General features: G+C 37.0%; 1 pseudogene across 1 annotated transcript; it reads right to left on the reverse strand.

Annotated features, from left to right (window-relative positions):
* Positions 1-2,259: 2,259 nt before the first annotated feature.
* On the reverse strand, positions 2,260-21,219 carry LOC311608864 (transcription factor Dp-1-like; annotated as a pseudogene). Its single transcript has 2 exons — positions 21,137-21,219; positions 2,260-3,382 (listed from the first exon to the last, which is right to left on the reverse strand). The product of its transcript is annotated as a transcription factor Dp-1-like (transcript).
* Positions 21,220-22,306: the final 1,087 nt, after the last annotated feature.

Here is a 22,306-nt window from a genome sequence, read left to right on the forward strand (position 1 = left end):
GGCTGACATTTATGTTTTAGATGACAATGCAAGAAAAAGAAGAAGGAAAAACAAAAACAACAACAACAACAACAACAGCAAACAAACAAACCAATTCTGTAAGGTTGCAATTTAATGAGTGAAATATAATGGCAGCCCAAAATGGTTGATAGGGACAAATCTGAGCTTGAAGCAATTGGAGAGAATAATAGTAGAGTGGCCACAGGAGGCTGATAGATCTGACTCACAGGGTTGATTAGCTCCCTCTTTAGTACTTATTAAATATAATTGACACAACCCTTAGCTTCTTCATCTACGGATACCATTTGCTTCATTAGAGTTTTTAGAGTAACACAATGTATATCTCCAGAAAATATAAAATGTTTTATATCTCATAAAATACAAAAGAAACATAATGCCTTTTGGAGAGGAAGGGATACTTTGCTTACTATAATATTTGTCAAGCAAGAGAGAGGATCTGGCTAAAGGATGGAAAGAATTTCAAAGGCCAACATGATGGGAGATGGTTCTCAAGCAGAGGACATTAGAAGCGTGATACTGAGGAAGAGCACCACAGGAGAATGGATAAACTAAAGATTCCTAAGGGCACAGGACATTGTGCCCTAGGGAAGGGGGCATCATACAATTCTCTATACCATAGTCACAGTAAAACTAAACATATATCACACATAATCTACCAAGCATGATTTTTACATTTGATATCACAGGTGTGTATTAACATAACTTACGGAGCTTTTTTATCACATACCATGGGAGTCATGCTTAATAGTTAGTGCATGGCACAGCTGAGTCTTAGGATTCCTCACTCAGAGCCCTCATTCTAATTTCCTCTTTATACCACTTCTGGTAATTTGGTCTTGTATGTGTCACACATCTGTTACATAACTTTTAAGTATCTATTATGATTATCATTTAAAGAAAGAAAATATTGAATCCAACTTTATTATAAATGTTATATGTATATATGCACATATATATTTATACATTTGTTTTAACAAAACTTATTTTGAGGTTATTCTTATTTTATTTCTTTAAATGACCATGTGCTTTTTATTAATAAAAAATAACAGTGCCAAATTAATCAAGCCTAACAATTAAAGTCTCTTTATAGTGCATAAAATATTACAGAAAATTTTATTTGTGTTTCAATTTCATTTTAGAACAGGCAGCTAAGGGCAACTGTGCAGTTAATGAGTTCTTGTGAGTAAATTTTTAGAGACTATTTCCTGTCTGTAAATTCATCTTTCTTTTTATAAAGTACTATTAAAAATGATTGATAAATTTTGAGTTAAAAAACTGTTAAAACATCATGATTAATTTCAACTTTATAATAGATTACAGGAAGATGATTATGAAACAAATACAGTAATTGTTTTAGTACATGTCTTTATGATAGAGTTATAAATATGTAAATAACTATATAATAAAACGTTTCCAAATGTAGCCTGTAAGAAATCAGGCAACTTTACCATAAGCAAACTTCCTAGACAGTTTCCATATCTGCACTAGCATGGAAGGAAACTTCTTCCAAACAAAAACAAACAAACCAGAAATATTACTTTGCAATTTGCTGCTGCAATAGAGAAAAAGTGTACAAACTTGATTGAATTATGACAGTCAATATGATTTAATGAAAAATAAAGTAATAATAACACATATGGTGCTTCATGTTTAAAAAGTAGAACTTTGCTACTCGCTTGCTTCTTTGGACACTGCATGATCAACAAATGGAAAAATTCATCCCAAAACCTGGCTATCCACCAATTGTGTGCTGGACGTCCAAGACAAGGTAGCATTTTATCATTGTCACTGGTGTGGATGCAGTGCAGTTTCATCAGCAAATTTGTTGAGGGGCAAAATAAACTTCAAACAAACAAACAAAAAAAAAAAAAGAAAGAAAGAAAGAAAGGAAAAAGAAAGAAAGGAAGGAAGGACTGAAGGAAGAAAGAAAGAAATAAAAAGAGGGAAAACACAAAACCCTAAAAAGTAAAAACAGGCGCTGTGTCAGCAAGCTGGCTTTAAAACACATGCACAGCACGGCTCAAACTTCGGGCACAATCCTTACTCGCGATGCACACCTAACTCCACAAATCATGGTTATCTTCTTGGGAGTAGGCCAAAAAGAACAGAAATCCCCACTGTAAAAGTTTCTCTTCTTTAGGCATTTTTTCCTGAAGCTGAACTTGACGGGGAGAAAGGAGTCTACAGGTTGAATAATCAATACTCTTCGTTGTTCTCCTTAACGTCATCATCATCATCCTAATCATCCTCTCCAAAGCAGGGAACAAGGGTCTCTACCCTGGAGCTGCTGTACTGAGATGCATTGGAGCTTGTGGCCAGCATTCCATCAGCACCATTGCTCAAATCACTAGCAGCAAGCCTTGCGCCACTGGAAACAGTACTTGTTCTCCTGAGAAATACTCCGCCAATGGATCCCTGAGCCGTTTCTGCCGCATGTGGTTCTAGAGCTTTTGGTACCAGACTTCTTGCCACCTTGAGCAGTTGCTCAATTCCAGCCCGCATGCCATACCCATGCTCTGGAGCACCTCAATATCATCATAGATTTCAAATGTGTTGTCAAAGTTAAACCGATACTCAGATTTGTCATTGGAGATGTGGCAGTCAATGATGGTCTTCCTGCTTGTGTTGACAATTATGAAGAGCAAGCAGATGATAGAGTTGGGGATAGGTGGCCTGCGGTCCTGCTGCTCGTCTTGGTACCAATTCTTGAAGGCAATTTGCTGTAGCATGAGCTCCTGGAGCTGTGACAGCTTCTGCTCGATCTTCTCCAGCTTCTGGCACTCCTAAGCTGAGTTGGTGGGCACGTCGATCCTCTTGATCTCCTTCTTCTCTTTGGAGATGATGTTCATGGTCATTAGCACGTTTAAGGCGCCGTAGTCACGCCACCGATGTTCTTCTGGCCATAAGCTGATTCATTTGGTAGGACATGGTTGTCAGCAGCACTGAATTCTGCAACCAGCTCATCAGCCACCTTGTTGGAGGAGGGGGTCCCTTTCCTCTGTACCCTCTCACACACCTTCCCAGAGAAATGCCGTGGGCCCGTGCCAGTCTTCTCTTCTATCCTGTTTCATTTTCCAGATGGCCAAGGCGAGGAGTCAGATGGCTGGTTCTGGGACACAAAGTTAGTGGTGGGTGGGTGTGGGCTTCCGATTACAGTAGTGTTGGTGTTGCAGGTCTTGAAGTGGGCCAACTGCCACTTGCTGTGTGACATTGACACACCTTTGAACTGTCCAAATGTTTTTGGCAAAAGCTGCTTTCCAAGAGTGTTCACTGTGGATGGACGTATAGAGATACCACACATCTCCCAGGACTAAACTTCTGATCTATAAAGACCTTTAGTTCTCCGTTGGCTTCAATTAGACTGTCATATTTTTTTATTATTAATTTATTCTTGTTACATCTCAATGGTTAGACTGGCATCTTTTGCCATGCTAACAGACCCAGGAAATCGAGGCTAAAACTAGTACCCTCCACAGAAGAAACCGGACTTGTCCTGGGCCAAGCATCGGACCGGTGTGTCTTATTTTATTTTTTTATGTACTATTTACTCAGTTAATAGTATAGCACAGATTATCAATTTCAGAAAACCCAAGATTTTCTATGTCTCTATTTAATGGATGTTAATATGTACCCTTAAAATTACTTATGTGATTTTAATTGCTTGCTCTATTTTTGCTTTTAATATAATCCTTAAAAGGCAGTTGTTTCTTACTACCTCCCTTGTAGGCTTAATACATACTGCTTCTTATTTTAATTGCAAATAACCTTTCAGTTTTTCTTCCTAAGCCAAGTTTGCTATTAGCAATCCCAAAAGATGCTTTAGCACATTGACATATCAATGGGGAGGTAGGGACCATAGCAGCAAGGTGAAGGGGATGGGGCTATGAAAGGAGTCCTAGGTTTTCATCGCCATTTTCTTTTCCACAGAATAGTGTAAGCCATCATGCAGTGTTCCTATAGGTCCATGAAGGCAATGTCTGAGAGTCAAGTGCTTGTTAGTAACTAACTGCAGCCTGGGTGGACAGTTCAAGAAAGGCTCCGTGATGGGCATGTCAAAACTTAGGGGAGACCATGGAAAGCAACAAATCCAGGGCTCACCTGCAGCTGTAAATGACATGCTGAAGTCTCCTGCCAGGAGCAGCTTAAGGCAGAGAGGGAGTCATGCCCAGTCCCTGGTTAGAAGATCCACACCAAATGGTGAGCTCCTAGCTAGGACCTAATTTAGACATTGAAGGGCTAAGGTGTGCTTTCAATACGATGGTGACTTTTAATAACGCGGCAGGAGAGACCAGGAAAGGAGGAGGTAAGCTTCAAATGGACAGAATAACAATGTTTGTATGAAGTGGAACAAGCATGAACACAGAAGCCTAGACTGAGCTGAAAAAAGTTCAGCTTTTGAACATATACATTTTATTGACTGGTATTACTGATATTAGAAATCCACTGCACATTGAAAATTAATAATGGCTATTCAATCGCCACATTTCCTTTCAGGACTGACCCTCGCTTCTCTTTGTTTACAGGATTCAAAGAAGAGACATGAAAGCAAAACATTTACATTTAAATTGTGCTCCTGCTGATTTAGAGATAGTTTTCTTACACACATCATAATAGTCTGTCACAATAAATTCAGTGATTAAACCATTCTGTGATTATTTCTTGACAGTTGGTTACAATAGAATTTATCTATGGACAGTTTTTTTTTGTAATACTATAAAACCCATGCCTAATTTAAATAAAAATCTCAGAAAAGAAGGAATCCATAAAAGACTGCATCATAGGGCCACATTAAGTTTTAAAAAGCTATAACTAAGAGCACAGTGCTATTAAATAATAAAATATAACAGATCCATGGGAAATTGGTAAATGAAACGTCTGTATAAACTTTCTGTCCACAGTAGTCACCATAAAAGCTTAGATGTTCTTTAAATGCATCCAGAAAAAGAAAAACATTTATGGGTGAGAAAATTTACTCTTTTCTCCAATCTCTCTCTTTAAATTTCCTTTTAAACAACCCCTTGCTTATGTTTAATAATTTCCTAGGTAAAGTCAAATGACCTTCTTAGCTCTCACTTCATGTTCCTTAAGAAGATGAAGGCTCTATATCGATTTTGGATCCCTACAGTAGTTACTGCTCCATTTCCTGCAATAGCTGAAGACTCTGCATTCCCTAGTAGGTACACTAAAGTCTCTCTCAGGTGGAGGTGTTAGGTCAAAAATTCTGAGAGACCACCCACATTCTATTGAGTTTTAATTAGCTGAATTTTATTTAAGCTGCAGCTATCTAAAGTCCCTATGGGAAGATTTGGGGCTACAGCCCAGCTAACAGGGAAGGGTTGATTCGAGAGCCTGCACTTTGGAAGGCCTTTTGCACCCCTAGCATTCCTGATATTGTCCTAACAGCATGAGGTAGCTTATAGGGCTGGCCTCAGGTGCAGCAGAGGCTGGAGGCTGATACTGGTGAGTTCCATAATTAGTTTCCACCTTAGCTTTTGAGATAGGGTCTCTCATGGTCCCTGATGCTCACTGTCTCATCTCTGATGAATGGCCAGCAAGCTTCAGGGATCCTCCTCTCTCCTTCCCAACACTGTGGTTATAGATGTGATACCGCTCCTGATTTTTATATTATATTTTATTTTTTTACATATACATTTATATTTTTATACATATATAAAATAAACTACATACAGCAAGAAGAACCATGAAACAATCAGGAATTATATTAATGTTGCATTCATAGTATCTTGGCTATTTATATTTGGCAACCTTGAAGAAAACATCTTTCCTGTCTTGGTGAGTTAAAATTCTGAATGTAAATCAATATATATTATATCTCATCTCCATCAACCTAAAACATCTATCTATAGGTTAACTCTTGGCAACACCAATCCTGGCACTACCCAGCTTAACTCAAAGAAGATGATGAGCATCAAAGAACCCCCTTATGGGGATGTCTTCAAATGTGCTAAATCAGCCACCGGAATAATGTCCTCATTTCTACCACAGACAGAATTCTGCCTAAATATGGACAAGCTTGGATATAGGCAGAGTAGGTGGTCAAACTCTGCGAAGACAGGGTAAGTAAATTGCAATAGTTCCTGCCTCACAAATATGTCTGTCAAATATATTGGGCCAGAAGGCTGAAGAAGATGCTCCAATATTATAGAAAGTTTTGGATGACTGTTAAGGCAACAAACTATCTCTGTCCTTCTTCTTTCTCAAAATTCTTTCAGAATGTAAAACCTAGGATATAAGACTGGACCTCTCATGCTTCCTGGTGGCCTTCCAACATCACCTCTGTGATCCGCTTACTGTGTGCTTGTGTTTTCTTTCCAGCTAATAAGAATTCTCTATTCTAAAAAAATCACAAGTATCCTCATGTGAATTTAAACTGCCAGGTACGTTATTACACACACACACACACACACACACACCAGATGTAACAAGGAAACAAGATACTTAACTGGCTAGAGGCAGACACAAGGTCATCTAAGAGAACATTGATGCATTGAGTGCCGTGGCTGTTACTGCTGCATACTGGGTTCTGCTACCAGCTCCCTTGACTCTGTAGTGTATAGTCTACTGCTGCCATCATCAATAAATCCAGGATTCTAAAACCACTCCATTTCCCAACCACAAATGCCTGCTAGATGAAACAAAGCTATTTTCATACCTTCTGCTTTGGAACATGGCATTTAAACGTTATCAAACATTGCAGGTCCCACCAAATACAAATAAAGGCAATGGGTTTAATTACTACAGTTCTTTTGCAGATCTACACCTCTTCCTTTTCCTTTATGCATGGTACCCTGAATTTCCAAGTTACCATAAGCAGTAATTGATAAAGCCTCTTATTTCTTGATGTTAGGAATGCCCTGTTAGAGTGTTCTCTCTCTCTGTCTCTCTCTCTTCTGTCTCTCTGTCTCTGTCTCTGTGTGTGTTTGAGAGAAAAACACACACACACACACACACACACACACACACACACAGAGAGAGAGAGAGAGAGAGAGAGAGAGAGAGAGAGAGAGAGAGAGAGAGAGAGAGAGAGAACAGACAGCAACAGAGAGACAGAAAGACAGAGAGCTAGGACAGTTCCTAACTGCCTTCCTGCAGTATCCCTATGATCTGGCCCCTTATCCCCTTTATTGAAGTATTAGCCCCTGTGGGCAGTTCTTTCTATCAGCTCTCTGGGCCACAGAGACACTGGGACTATTCCCTACCCACCTCCTTCAAGCCTATGGGTAGAGGTAATGACATGAGAGGCTGTACCATCCCTTGTGGTTTCTGTATGCACTACCCTCATTTTTGTAAATCGCCCTTTAATTAAATCCTCCTCAAATTATCCTAATTTGAGTGTACCATCTGTTTCTGGCAGGAACCCTGAATGATACAGGCAGCCTCAAAAGTAGCGAATGCCCCATATAGAGACTTCCCTCCCAGCACCCTAGGGCAAGCCGTCCCATGCTGAACACTGCACGCCTCCTTTATCTTTTCCCTGCTGTGGCCCTTTTGGGTAGACACCCTTCAAAAAGAAAAAGCAAGCTCAGAACTTGCACTAGAATGATTCAGTATAAAACCTAGAGAGAAGAGTTTTCCCAAACAATAACATGTAAACTAGAGGCAATAAAAATACTACAAATAAAACAGCAATATAAGAGATTTGTTTTTTTCTCTAACCTCTAGTTAAGGACAAAAATTAGCTTATCAAAATACTGAATTATGTTTTTACTTATAACACAGCATTTTATACTTGAGTCTCAAACTAGATATGTGAAGTGTGAGAAAAATGCACACCAGAGGTGAGGCTCACCCGTTTAGTATTTCAAACTGCACAATATGTGTTGTAGCCAGCTATAATGGAATTAGTAGTGTAGCCAGTTAGGTAGATTAACAGACTAATTGGGAACCAGGTCTAACATCCATTTTCTTTATTTATTTATAGACTTAGGGAGATCTTCAAATGTTAAACATTAGAGGATATTCCGTGGTTTTTATGATAGTAAAATTTACCTTCAACCTCTTTCTGTTTTACGCGTTACATTTTTATTGTAAATGATTATTCATTTATCTACCTATCTCTATATCTATATCTATGGTAGTTGTTTTGATTCTAGGTAAAAATAACTTTGGAAACAAGACTGTCGGTAGTTTAGGTCAAATGAATACAACTGAATTTAGAATGAACTAGAAGGGAAATTTCAAGCAGCACAACAGGAGGACTTGACATGATGTGTTTTGAAGATGCCATTCCTTAGCACTTAAAAAAAGTGACACCATACATATACTTTCCCATTTTGCCAAAGCAGAAATAGAAAAGTAGATTTCCCTTCTCACAGAAAAGGAAAGATGCTGTTTGTTGGAGGAGATGAAGGCAAAGCTGTTTCATATACTTTTGGCACACACACATACACACACACACACATACACACACACACTTACCACATAAACTTTCTGAAGGCAGCTCACTGTGAGAAACTGCATCAATACTTCAGGCTTTAATTTACTTGTAGGATCAAGCTCACCCCGCAAATAAGGCGAAGTCATAGGGCTGAGGATTGATGCTTTAACCACCAGCAGTAAATACCTCCAGCTGTCCTACTTCTTCAGTGGAATCATGTCATCTCTCCCACAAGACTGAGCCCAGAGTAAAGATTGTAGCTAATAAACTTGAGACATAAATAGTTTGTTATAAATGGTGAATTTTGAAAATTAAAAAAAATGCGCTGTATTTTACAATAGTTTTGGATTTTCAAGAAATTAAGGTAGTGCAGTTTACCTATATTCCAGACTCACTTTCCCCTATTGTTACTGTGATAGGTTGGAAAGTATATTGATGAAATAATTACCTATGCATTCAGTAAGTCAATTCTCTATCTTACCTGTATTTTCTTGGGTTTTACTCAGTATTCCTTTTCTGTTACTACACAGCAAGTTAGTATATTTCATTTAGTTATCGTGCCCATGTAGATTTCCATTGGCATTCTAGTTTCTCATGCTTTTCTTAGTTTTGATAGCCTTAGTGTGTGTGTGTGTGTGGCCTGTTTTACTTCTGATGCCAGTACTACTCAATTATCAGTTGGAGACATTAACTATAAAAATTATTTATAATGTGTTCAGCATTTACAAAATTGTAAAAGGAAATATTCTCTTAATTTTGTAAAAAATAAATTCTCTCACATGAACATGAAGTTTGGTGGGTAAAGGTCCGGATAAGGAAGATGTGGGAGACATAGGGGAGGAGAGAGAAAATGATCGATATATGTTATACATGAAAAATTATTTAAAAGTTTAAAAATCCTCTCAAACCATTGACCTTATCATTTAAAAAAGGTATCTCAAAATGCAAAAGGCAAGCATGTTAGCACCTTAGCCATTTGCCATTGTAGAGGTCAACAGCTGCACACACATTCACATGGTTGTGCATACACCACCGCCATCCACACTTATTGGTAAAACCAAAACACTGGCTGCTCATACTCTACCATTCTACACTCTATGACTGACTAACTTATGTATCTCACTTAGTATTTGATCTTTCATTGTTAGTTTATTTCATATAATGTCTTCTAGATTCAACTGTGTTTTATTATGTGCCTAAAACACTTTCTTTTTAAATGTGAGTGTTACTGTTTTTGGTACCCTTTCCTTATTCATTCCCTTATGGATATATATTGGCTCATTTCTGCCTTCATTGGTTATTTTCAATAGTATTACTATGAACATGATCATGTGATTTTCTGTTTCACTCCTGGATTTAATTTTAAAATTAAGACATTTTGAATTATGAATTTGTGTGTGTGGGGGGGTGAATATATGAGTACAAATGACTGCACAGGCCAGAAAATATGTCAGATGCTCTAGAACTGGAATTATAGGTAGTTGTGGGTGCTGGGAACCAAACTCAGGTCCTCTGAAAAGAAGAAAAATACTCTTGTAACTATGAAGCCTTCTCTTCAGCCCCTGCAGATGTTCTTGCTATCTTATCCTAGACAATTGTTATGGACATCTTCATCTGAGAGCTTTTTACTTTCACCTTGTGACTTCCACGTGAGATGATATTACTAGATACTGCTGCTGCTGCTGCTGCTGCTGCTGCTGCTGCTGCTGCTGCTACTGCTGCTACTGCTGCTGATGCAAATACTACTACTACTACTATTACTATTTCTACTTTCCAGGAAGCAATGAGTGCTCAAGAGGAACTGCCCTGAACATACAACCCAAAGGCTACTGCTAGATGATAAATGGTGAGGAAACCTTCCCTTCTTTGGGTATAAGCATTTTTTTTTTTTTGGAGTTCTCCGATGGGGTTATTGTGGCATGCCAATCCTACTGCACAATGCCACTCAATTTACTACCTTCTCTTTTCTATCTTTTACCCTAAAGTGACATTACCTAATACTGCATCAGAAATTCAACACTAGATTCTAAATTCTTTCCTGAGGATGAACATGTATATCTCTGTTTTTTGGAATTCCAAATCTAGTAGTATCTTATTAATGATAGATAACAAAATTTGTATGACACTGATAATTTAGGTTTAGCTTAAGCAGCAAGTAATAGAAACTGTACAAATATCCACTTAAATATAGTAGTCATATAAAATGTTTGCAGATCTGCAATATAAGGCTGACATAGACTCTCAGCTATGGCAACAGATATCAGAATCCTCATCAGTACTCAACAGACACCTCTACCACCTTACATTCCAACAAGGATGCTATATTCCTCATCCTCAAATATTTTTTAGGAAATAAGTGGGAAACATTAAATAAAAAGAGAACAGGCAGCCATCTATATAGATTTCACAGAAAGAAGAAGAAGAAGAAGAAGAAGAAGAAGAAGAAGAAGAAGAAGAAGAAGAAGAAGAAGAAGAGGAAGAAGAAGAAGAGGAAGAAGAAGAAGAAGAAGAAGAAGAAGAAGAAGAAGAAGAAGAAGAAGAAGAAGAAGAAGAAGAAGAAGAAGAGCAACAATAACAACAACAAAAATGTGTGCTGTAGAATCCATAGCTTCATGGGCTCTGTGGTTAGAGGCCAGGATAGGGATGATGATAAGGCGCTTAGCTGATCACTCCAGTGCTATAACATCAAGAGTTAAGCCAAAGATTTGTTCTAATAATCTGACCAAAATTTTAGTCTAAATAGATTTTTTACTTTTCCTACAGACCATTCAACAGAAATAGAAACCCTGCAGTATCAGGCTATAGTAATATAGTCATTTAAAACACTCCATTATGTATTTAGCTCATTCACAATGAAAAGACAATGGTACATCACCCTTTTATTCCTTTGGACTAGAAAAAGTAGAATAAATCATAAGGCTTTCTCATAAACATTGAATTCTGAACTGTAATGACATACTTATTTTATGCATAACTGGAAAAGATATAAAATTATTATTTTTATTCATAAGTATTATTAAAAAATTATAATTTCCACAAGTAGATTTCTACAATTCTAAAAATATATAATATTTAGCTTCAAAAATTTCAAACTTTTAAAATGTAATAAATTCTCAATATTTAACAGAGAAAATCAGGATGTAGCTATCCCCCATGACTGGAGTTACTGACATCTCCTTGCACAGTTCTTATACTTTAGCCTTTGTTGTCACTTGTGACCTTGCTGGGTAAATTTATCCATTGTATTCAAAAGCTCAGATAATCACTAAGAACTAAAATAGGAACCATCAATTATGCTTTTATTTTCTATGGCTGCACATGAATTTTTTTTCATGCCAGTTTCATCTCTAAGGCCAACAGTATTAGATATGTTTTAATTGCTGTTTCTATGTGCATGGGGACATTTTCCAACTTTGGAGTGGTAATAAACAGTAATATTTTATCATCAGAACTGGTGGGCACCTGCATCTCAACAGTGCATATTTAGAATATTTGGAGGATATTCTGGGACTGTAATAAAGTGATTTCTCTGTGCCCATTCATTCAAGGGAAATATCTTGGAGGATTTTGTTTCTGAATTTAAGAAAAAATTACCTAACTATTCTTGTGCTTAAATACTATAAGAATTTCAAGCCAAAATAATGGTAAGATGTAAATAAGATATAGCTTTTCAGTGCTTGTTATTTTACACACACACACACACACACACACACACACACACACAAATCTGTGAAAGCCGAAGTGTGTCACCCAGTATACCCTTTTGTCTCTCCAGCTCTGGCCCTACATAGGTCACCACACTCAGGAAAGCTATCTCCACCTTTCATGTCCATGGATTGTGTGAGCCAGGGAGATATGCCTTCCCTCCTCAATGCTCTGCACCTTTGCCAGGCAGGATGCCTGTGCCTGAGCTCATGAAAGCATGATACTTGTGATTTTAAGAAATATAACTTCATAATCCCAGGGCATATATGAACTGTCTACACAGTATATTACACAAACTGACTTTTCCTGGGCTGCAATTTTTACATACAACATCTAGAGTCTAAGTATATAGTATGCATGAACTGAATCTTATGGTCTCAATAATATAAACATACAACATATATGTTAACAGAAACAATGACAAAATAAATGTTTACATAGTAAAAAGTAAACAAAATTTTATACATTAAATTTTATACATTAAAGTATATTTTGATTTAAATGATGATGGAAACCATTTAATATGAATGAAATGATTCCAGAAATCTTGACAGGTTTTGTTTCTGTGTTCTTTTTTACTCTAAGGGGGATGGGGGGGGGAACAAATACCTTTCCAATCTTTTCAAAATGTGTTTTGAGGCTACAGTTCTTTGAAACGTGAAGAACACACACAACACGCAAATCAGCCACATTATTAGCTGAGGAATTTCCTAATGCTTGAACTGCCCTAGAAATTAACCTATTGTCAATGTGTATGCATCAGCCCAATCTAACTGAAATCTCCACTTTAGCTGATTAGCACCTGTTAAATGAGAACATCCATTTCATCTGCATTGGCAGGCACAGCATCCTATCATCTGGGTGACTGACAGACTTGTTTGGTAGGACAAGGACCTTATTGCTCCTCTTTAGCCTGAGGCATTTTCATCTTCACTCTTTATACGGTTTATTTTTAGGGAGAGAAGGGGCATACCTATCTCACTTCCCCAAAATGTTCCTCATATTCCCTAATAGTACCAGGAAAAGTTTGGAATCTCCCATACACAGACATGGAGGTCATGGGTGATTTATACACCTTATACTTTCAAGGGCTGAGTAAGCAAATGGAGTGCTTTTTTAAAATACTAAATTGTCATTAGTAAGGTAATTCTAGCTTTTCAGTCGCTGCAAAAAAACAGATATTGAGGTACTTTCAGGCATAGTACAGAGCCTGATAGCTAACAAGCAATTAAGAAATGTGATAAGAAATTGCAGACCAATCAGGATAAATTTAAAGTATCAATATACGTAAGAATCCTAATGAATAGATTTCTTAAACACTGACAATGCTTTAAAATTCCCTGGTATTAGACAATTCCGACAAAAGACCAGAGTTTACACACATCCTCCTAAAAGTGCGAGAAATGAGGCTTCAACAAGCGGCAGGCTTCCAAATCTCCATTAAGCTTGTGTGCCTGACTTGCCTTGTGATTGAGAGTTTGGAAACTTCAGTAGAGAAAGAAAAATGGTTCATGTTATTTCCATTGGCCTTACAACAGCCACATAGGCTGCCATCTAAATCAACCTGTGGTTGGCAGTCACTTAGACCAGCAAACAGAATGCTTGTATTCAGACTCATGCGTCACACTAAGGCAATGAAATTAAGAAACAATATAGCCCAGAAATCATAATAGGTTCCTGCCCTGAAGTAAAAAGCAAACACACAACACTCTGCTATGTCCCTGAAAGTATTTACAAATGATGTGAATTGGAACAGATGATCCTTTGCACAGAATGCAAAGAATGCTATTTCATCATGTCCTGTAAGTTTTTACAGCCTTCAAAAGAGTTAATGTCTTTTGGTTGATTGATCTTATGGTTTTTCTGGCCACCTCACATTTTTTAAGTGTAATAATTTTTAGGGGCACTGGCTGATATTTCAAAGTGTAAAGTGTTTTCAGATAAGAACAAAAAGATAAAGATCAGAAGAAAACTTTGCCAAAAACCATATATTGTGTGTTTGTCAAGAAAAACCAAGCTAGTGTGACACAGAGAGAAAATGTTCATGTGAGTGCTTTGTTTCAAGACCTAAATAATCACAATGTCACATCTAACTCCCTTTTCCCTGATCTTGACATGCTTGTGATGTTCCAGTCAATAACGTATTGAAGGGCCATTTCATCACCTGGCACCAGCAGCTCAAGTAGCAGACGGTACTACCTTTATTGAGAGAGGAACATAAGATAGATCCAAGGACATTAATTTGATGGAGAAATAGTCATCAAAGTTCTCCCAAAAAAGTAGACTACAAACAGGTAATGACCTGTTGCCTCAGAAAGAGATAAAATGTCACCAAAATGACCCATCTTCTACTTCAACATCCTAACTCCCAACAAATTGCACTGCTATAAAAAGAATGACTAATTACGCTTCTGCTAGGACTATAAAGTGTCCAATTATGGGTTTAATTAGAAAGGAAGGGCATAAAATAATGGGTCTTTATTTAGAAATGGTATTCTCGGGACACCCTTGAAAACGGTTTCTGTGTATTGTTTTATGTATTACAACTATTCTACATTTCTGTGACTTGCTCAGATTTATCTCAATAGGACAAACATCTGTCACATCTTGCATTTTGCTTTAATTTGATTGTCCCTGACCCCTTAGGCAAATACAGACAGGTGGAAAACATACTGGCTATTTCACATAACATCTGTAGTCACTTTAGCCAGTTTTTTTTTTAATGACTTGTCACAGCATGAGAGGACTGCAGAAACCAAACTGCTTCTCTCTCACTGTGCCTGGGAGAGAGAACCAGGTGGAGTTCATCCTCTGTTTGCTTGAATGGATCCATGCCACTTAGCATTTGCAAATGCAGGCTGGGGAGAACAGCTGTTGGGATGCACACTGGTGTTTGATATTTGGGGGAAAAAGTCAACAATGGGCAGAGTTTAATTAAGTCATTGTCTTTGTTCTTTAACTCCAAAGGTGTTTCATAAATGACCACACACACACATACACACACATACACACACACCTACACACACACCTACACACACACACACACACACAATTTGTCAGTGTCTTTAGCACCAATTTGATGTGATTAATGAGGCTGTTCCTGCACATCTTGAGGGTAGCGTATTAGTCACAGTTAATGACTCCTGCACAGCCTACTCAAAGAGCAATACATCCTTATTAAATATTCCTATCATCAAATTGAAAGAAACTACAATGGCCATATTTTCAACAGTGGTGAAGTGACATAGTGATAATAGTAAGGGTAATAGATTTTTTTTTAAAAAAGAAAATACTATTATTAATCACAACAAAATGAAACAAGTATTTAAAGTATTTAAAGTTGTTGAAAACTGTAGCCTATAATAATTTTAATACCAGAAATATTTCCCTCAAAATAAGTTTTTACTTTATTCCAAGCCGGTTTCTTCTTGTGTGGATAATAGAAATGGAAACATAGTGCTCAAATATATGATTACATACACAACAAATCACCCTCATAAACCATAAGTTAAACTTAATATTTTGTCTTTCTAGTTGGAATTAATTTCCACCCTTTAATGTGATTTTTTGTTTGTTTTGTTTATTGAAAGGAAACTGACTTTATTACCTGTCCTTAAAAGTGTGTGTGTGTGTGTGTGTGTGTGTGTGTGTGTGTGTGTGTATGCTGTAGTGTGCAAGTGAACACGAGTGTAGCAGTATGCACACATGTGTGACTGTAAAGATCAGAGGACTGTCTGAGTGTTATTCATCAAGTGCCAAACGCTGGGCTTTGGAGACAATGTCTCCCACTGGCCAGGTATTTTGATGTAGCTCTGTATCCTCTTCTGCCTCCCCAGTTCTGAAATGACAAGCATGTACCACCACACTGGCTTTCCTTTGTTCACATGGTGCTGGGATTCAATTCAGGCCCATACACCTTCAGTCAACCACTTCGCTCACAGAAGTGCGTCCTCAGCTGTTGTTGCTCTTTCCTACCTCGTCATATCATCACACAGGTCTCAGTTTAGCCAGAGTTGAAATATCTCCACGTTATAATCCCTCCAGATTTCCTTCAGCTGTCCATCATACTTTCTGGCAACTCTTTCGTTCCTGTCTAGAACATGCTATTAATTGAATCATCAAGTGTCTCTTGTTAGTCCCCTCTTTACACTAACTTTCATGAATCTTGCCCTCAAATCTTCTCTACTTCTCACTTTTCGCACTTTACCTTTACTGACTCTGGGATTCCTTCTTCCTTCGCTCTGCGTCCTGACTACACCTGCCCAGACTCAGGTCAGATCCACTTTCACCATAAGGTCCTTTAAATTGACATTTGAATATTTGGTGAACTCATCACACGTCCGTTTTACTTCATATGTGTTTCCATTTATCTCAATCTTTTAATAGCATATTTGCTTTTAGTTGACAATAAATGTAAGTATTTACAGGACAGAACATATTTTGATGTCAGTATTAAATTCCTGTTAAACTTATTTCTTTACTTCTTGACTAGAGTTCCTACCTCTTTTGCAAGTATCTTAACCAGAGGATGATCTTTTCTTCAAACATTGTATTTCACTTTTTACTCATCCAGTATGTGGCATTCGGCTGTGTAGATCCAGGGTATGCATATGAACAGTGACGAAACATGAATCAAATCAGACTCCTTTATTCATGAGTAAGATACAATTTTAATACTTCTGGTCCAAATTATTTTGTCATAATTTTTCTTTGTTCCTTCTTTATCATTTCTTATTTACTCAAATACTAAGTGATTTAAGTTGTTGTCGTGTTCTCAAATCTACTTTAACCCAAAGCACCAACAAGACAAGAATTCTGATACCAGATTACTGATCTTCACTTATTCTCAGCCAATTCTTATTTATTTCAGGTAATCAATGTCTTCTTAGAACTTTGGTCACCTGTTTTATTCTTTGCTCTCCTTCTGTAACTTGCATACTTGTTACTCTTCCTGCTTTCATCGTAGGATATTCTGAGTTCATATAAAATTGAGCATTTCCTTCCATTGTGTATCTTTTTTTGTTTCACTTCCTGAATGGAACATGATTTTTTTTCTAGAAATCCTATAAAATTTGTTTATTAAAGACTTTAGGTATGTTTTCAATATGGTGGCCTTTCTTCGGTAGCTCAGTCTTTCTTTCTGTCTTTCTTTTTTTTAATTCAATTTTATTGTGTTTTTAAGAATTGTATGAGTCACTATGTATTTAATTTTTTTCACCTCTGCTTTTCTCACCAACTTTTCCTGTGTCCTTCTCACTCCCTTTTTATATTTAAAACTTTTAAAATTAATTATTATTGTTACATGGATACACATATGTATATACAAATACAACAAATGAATCCATTTAGTGTTGCTCATATGTATATGTGTGGTATGTTGGTACATAAATTTTCTCCAGTGGCTTACTAAAACTGACATTTTTATTTCATGGATCTTGCTAAAAGAAATAAAATATAGAACATAAAATGCACTCTTTATCACTAGTACATATTATGTTATCCAATTTTAGGAATTTATTCAATAATGATCATAAAGTTTAAGCTGCATTATGAATATATATGTTCTATTCTAACACACAGAAACACATACACATAGGCACACAAATATATATTATATATATTATATATGATTTATATATATGTATAATTTAATCACATCACTATAATTCTTTCCTGCCTTTCCAAAAAAGTTTAGAGTTTGGAGAATATTCCTATAGGTTATTACACATTTGATGAGGGGAATTCAACCAGCATTCAACAGTTTAATGTGTTCTCTTGTTTGTTTGTTTTTCGGATTGGCATCTTCAGTTGGCGTAATGCTCTATTTGACCAGCTAATCAATACATCTTTTCCTGTACCTGCTTTCTTCCTAATCATAGGACCTCAGCAGTATCCTTCAAATTTGTTTCTTCATCTGCATTTCATGTACACCAGTCCTCCCGTTTTCATTTTATCACTGAAAGTTAAATCTCTAACTCTTTCCTGCTCAAACACAGTTGTGTTAATTTCAACACCTGGCCATTATTTGTGTTTCTCCCTCTGTTGGAATATCAACAAATATTTAAAGAGCAAATCATTAAGAATATGGCCTTTTGAATTCCAAAGGAAACAGGATGAATTCTCATCCTATTATGTCAGAACAGTTTGACCTTGCATTGGTAGTTTAATCACTCTAAAATTCTCTTTTCTTAGAGATTGTCCAGAAATAGTGTTGTTTCTTCTTTATGTACTTCTATATAAGAAAATTAAGTGCTTTCCATATTTACAGAATTCCTTTCATAAATATGTCCTCAGTAGTAATCAGGTCTGACTTACTAGTAGTGATAATGTGGTAGTGGTTATTGAGGAATCGTAATGGTGTGTACTGTATAGCATCATGTTAGATACAGGAAATACAGTGGGAAAGCACAAAGAAGATGCTATTGACTCTCTGGGAATCTGCAATCTATCAACAAAAAATAAACAGAAATCCTGCAGAAAATTAATTTAGTATGTAGAATAAAACTGGTGCTATACCATTTCACAGCAAGGAGCCAGAGTGAGATATCTTAAGAGACTTTCTTGATACAATGAGAAAGATAGGAAAACACAATAATAGGTGATCATGTTGAGTGAGGAAGAAGAGAAATGGAGATGTTTAGCTAAAAGGTGTGCAGGTATGAGGGCCTAGAGCCGTAGGAAAATGGGAAAGTAAATCATTCTGCTTGCTGAAGTGTGGCAAATTGTGAAAGTGAAATATATATATATATATATATATATATATATATATATATATATATATATGTATGTATATATATTTGTAATTTATTCAGATTACATCCTGATTGTTATCCTCTCACTTGTATCTTCCAGTTCCTACTCTCTCTCTCTGTTTCACCATGATTCCAATTTAGGCTGACCCAAATCACAGGGGCTTCTTTTAGGCTCTCTGAAAGAAAGAAAGAAAGAGAAAAAAAAAGAGAACTCTTTGGTGTTGTTCAAGACAGGCTTTCTCTGTGTAGCCTTGACTGTCCTTGACTCACTTTGTAGACCAGCCTGGCACCATCTGCCTGTTTCTGCCTCCCCAAGAGCTGATATTACAGGCATGTGCTACCATCCTCTGCTCTGAACTCAGTTTTAGGAAGATTATTAGAGAAACATGTTGAATTGCTGAAGATCTTCAATAAGATTTTGTTTTATGTATTACATCACATTCATAGGAATACTCCATCCAATAACTTCAAACTTGGAGTCCTAATACAATGGAAATCTATTCTATTCTGTCTATTTTGAGGTAGAAGTTTCAGATCAAGGTATGGTTGTCAGTTTTGGAAGTTTATTACCATAACTAATTCCTGAGATAAGTGCTTCTTGAGGCAAAAAAAAAATTGTTTTGTTTCACAGTCTTAGAAATTCTAGCTCATATCAGGTAGAATGTTGCTTTGGGTATGTGGTGGCCAATGACGGCTTGAGCGATTGGCAGAGCAAAACTATTACTTTTATAACTGGGAGTAAAGCAGAAAAGAAGGGGTTTATAGTTCTGTTACCCTCTTCAAGGAGCCATCATCAATTACTGGAAAATCTCCTTCTAGATGCCCACATCCCAATTGGACTACAGGCTTGGAACAAGCCTTTAAAACATGACACTTAAGGGGCTCAAGATTCAAAACAACACAACCTGCAGGTAGGTGTATATTCTTGCTAAGGCTCTATCTGAGAGCCTATACTCTCTAGCTTCTGAGGTGACAGGCAATCTTTCTTCATGTATTTTTTTTTCCTGTAAATGCCTCCCAACTCTACCTTCAGCACACAACATTCTCATATTTGTCTTCATTTGTAAATTTCTTATCACTCAGAGTGATACAAGTCTTAGGGTTAGGACCCACTCTAAACCAGTGTGGCCTCATATTAACCTAATTGTGTTCAAGTAAGTTCACATACACAGATATTATGAGTTAGAACCAGACAGTAGCGTTTTTTGAGAGATATAATTCAAAGCACAACACTTACTCATGTGGTTCTAATTTGAAGAATTTATTCTAGGAGAATAAGAGAAGCAGAGGGAATAATTTGCAGCAGTGCAAATGAATAATAACTCTGACCTGAACAAGCATTGTGGTAATGGGGAAAGTACATCAGTTCACAAAATTGAATTCTAGAAGTACATTCAGCAGAGTTGTTTATTAATGACCATGCTGGGAGAGTATTGGAGGGAGAGGGGTGGGATAGCTATTCATAATTTCTTGCCTGGGTAAGAGGATAAATGGTATAATGAAGAGGGAAACAGTGAAGAGAAGTTGATGTGGTTTGTTACGAAAACTTCTGTGCTCTGTGTCAAAAGTGCTCAGCTGCAGCTGCAACTGTGAGTGAGTCCCTCAGTCACAGGTCATCCCCCTGGAGTTTGCGGCCCCAGCTACCAATATAGGAGTCTTTCTTTCTGTTCATAGGCACTTTATAAATTTTAAGATAAAAATAAAATACCTACTAGAGTCATCACTATAAAATCCCTGCTCTTATAAACTTTTATATCTATGTAATCTTTTGCTCTGACTGGGATCCTTTTCCACGAATATGTTTATAAATAAAAGCATTTTTGATGTTGCAATCTGTATTTAGAATTCATCTAATTGTGAAATTACCTTTATATTCTTTTTTATTTATTGAAATTATCATACAATTATACTATTTCCTACTACACAACAATCGACATGCTAATATCGATAAGAGAAAGCCAATAAGGCCTCAGCCCTACATAAAGAACTACAGGGAACTAAGAAACATTGAGAGCCAGATAAATAGTGTCTCCTGGAGAAGAGCACACCAATTTGTTATCCTATACCAAATTATCAGCCTTGAAAATGCATACAGACTAAGCAGGTTATATTAGAAACATACACACACACACACACACACACACACACACACACACACACACACACACACACAAATACAGACAAAGGAGGTCATGGTTTTGAAAAAGAGCAGGAGCTGTGTATATGGAAGGGTTTTGATAAAAGGAAAGAGGAAAACTACCTTTTAAACTCAGCTGGCCTTTCATCCTTTTCAACCACATTTTGTGTAATTGGCATGGGTAAAGATCTCTTTGACATGTACATGTTGTCCAGTCTATTATTTACAGTTATATGACACTGTCCCTACATTTGGGTTCTTGAGCTGATTTTAATTTGTGTTTTTAGTCACTCTTTCAAAGCACTGGATAGTGATTTTAGGGCTTTTTCATGGGTCTAGTATATTTCTCAGCTTATGTTTCTTCTGGCACTTTTTAGATCTTTCTTCAGTATTCATCAATTCATTTGTTCACCTATCCAATAATTCATGGATTCTTCCCTTCCTTCCTCAGATGCAGAATAAGCTGCAGTGACACTCCAGCCACTCTACAACCCAACAGCTGAGATTCTCAAGGGAATAGAACAAAAATGCATGCAAATCCATCATGTATGTAAAAGTAGCACAAATGCTAAAGTTTAACCAACCAACCAACCACCCACCCACCCAACCAACCAACCAACCAATCAACCAACCACCCAAACAATGAAGCAAAAAACCCAGAGAAGAAACACATGTTCTTGATTAGCAGAATTTACCATTCAAGCAGTGGGACAAGTAGGCATGCTGAGTCAGGAGAGTAGATGTGGGGAATGGAGACGATGATACTGGGAACGAAGGGCACTGCAGAGGAAGGAAGCCAACTCAAAGGGCAAGAGGAAGAACAAGCACTTCCATTCTACACTTGCAGAAGTGTGTGTTCTGAAAAGGGGCTAGGAAGTCCAGGAACAGTAGTCTGTGCCTGTAACTCCAGCAATCAGAAAGCTGAGACAAGGAGATTGCCATCAACTGGAGAAGACTAGGTAGTATATAGTGAGCTTCAAGGTAGCCTGGTCTATAATGTCATATCCTCACACAAAACCAATAAACAAAGCATAATATATACATACCCAGTAGGCAAAGGAAGAGGAAGATAAGACAAAATCAGACAAATAAGCATAATCCAGATCAAGATAGTAATGATTCAGAAAGACAAACATCTTGTGTTTTTTCCCTCAACATTCAGAAAGTAAATTTAATGTACACATGTAATTAGTAACTTTTACTAGCCAGACATAACTGTTGTCTTGGAAGCTTACTGCTGAATAAGCTCACATAACTGTCATCTTGGAGGCTTACTGATGAGTAAGCTCACCC

The sequence above is a fragment of the Acomys minous genome, assembly GCF_964271855.1.
Source record: "Acomys minous genome assembly, chromosome: 11".
NCBI lineage: Eukaryota > Metazoa > Chordata > Mammalia > Rodentia > Muridae > Acomys > Acomys minous.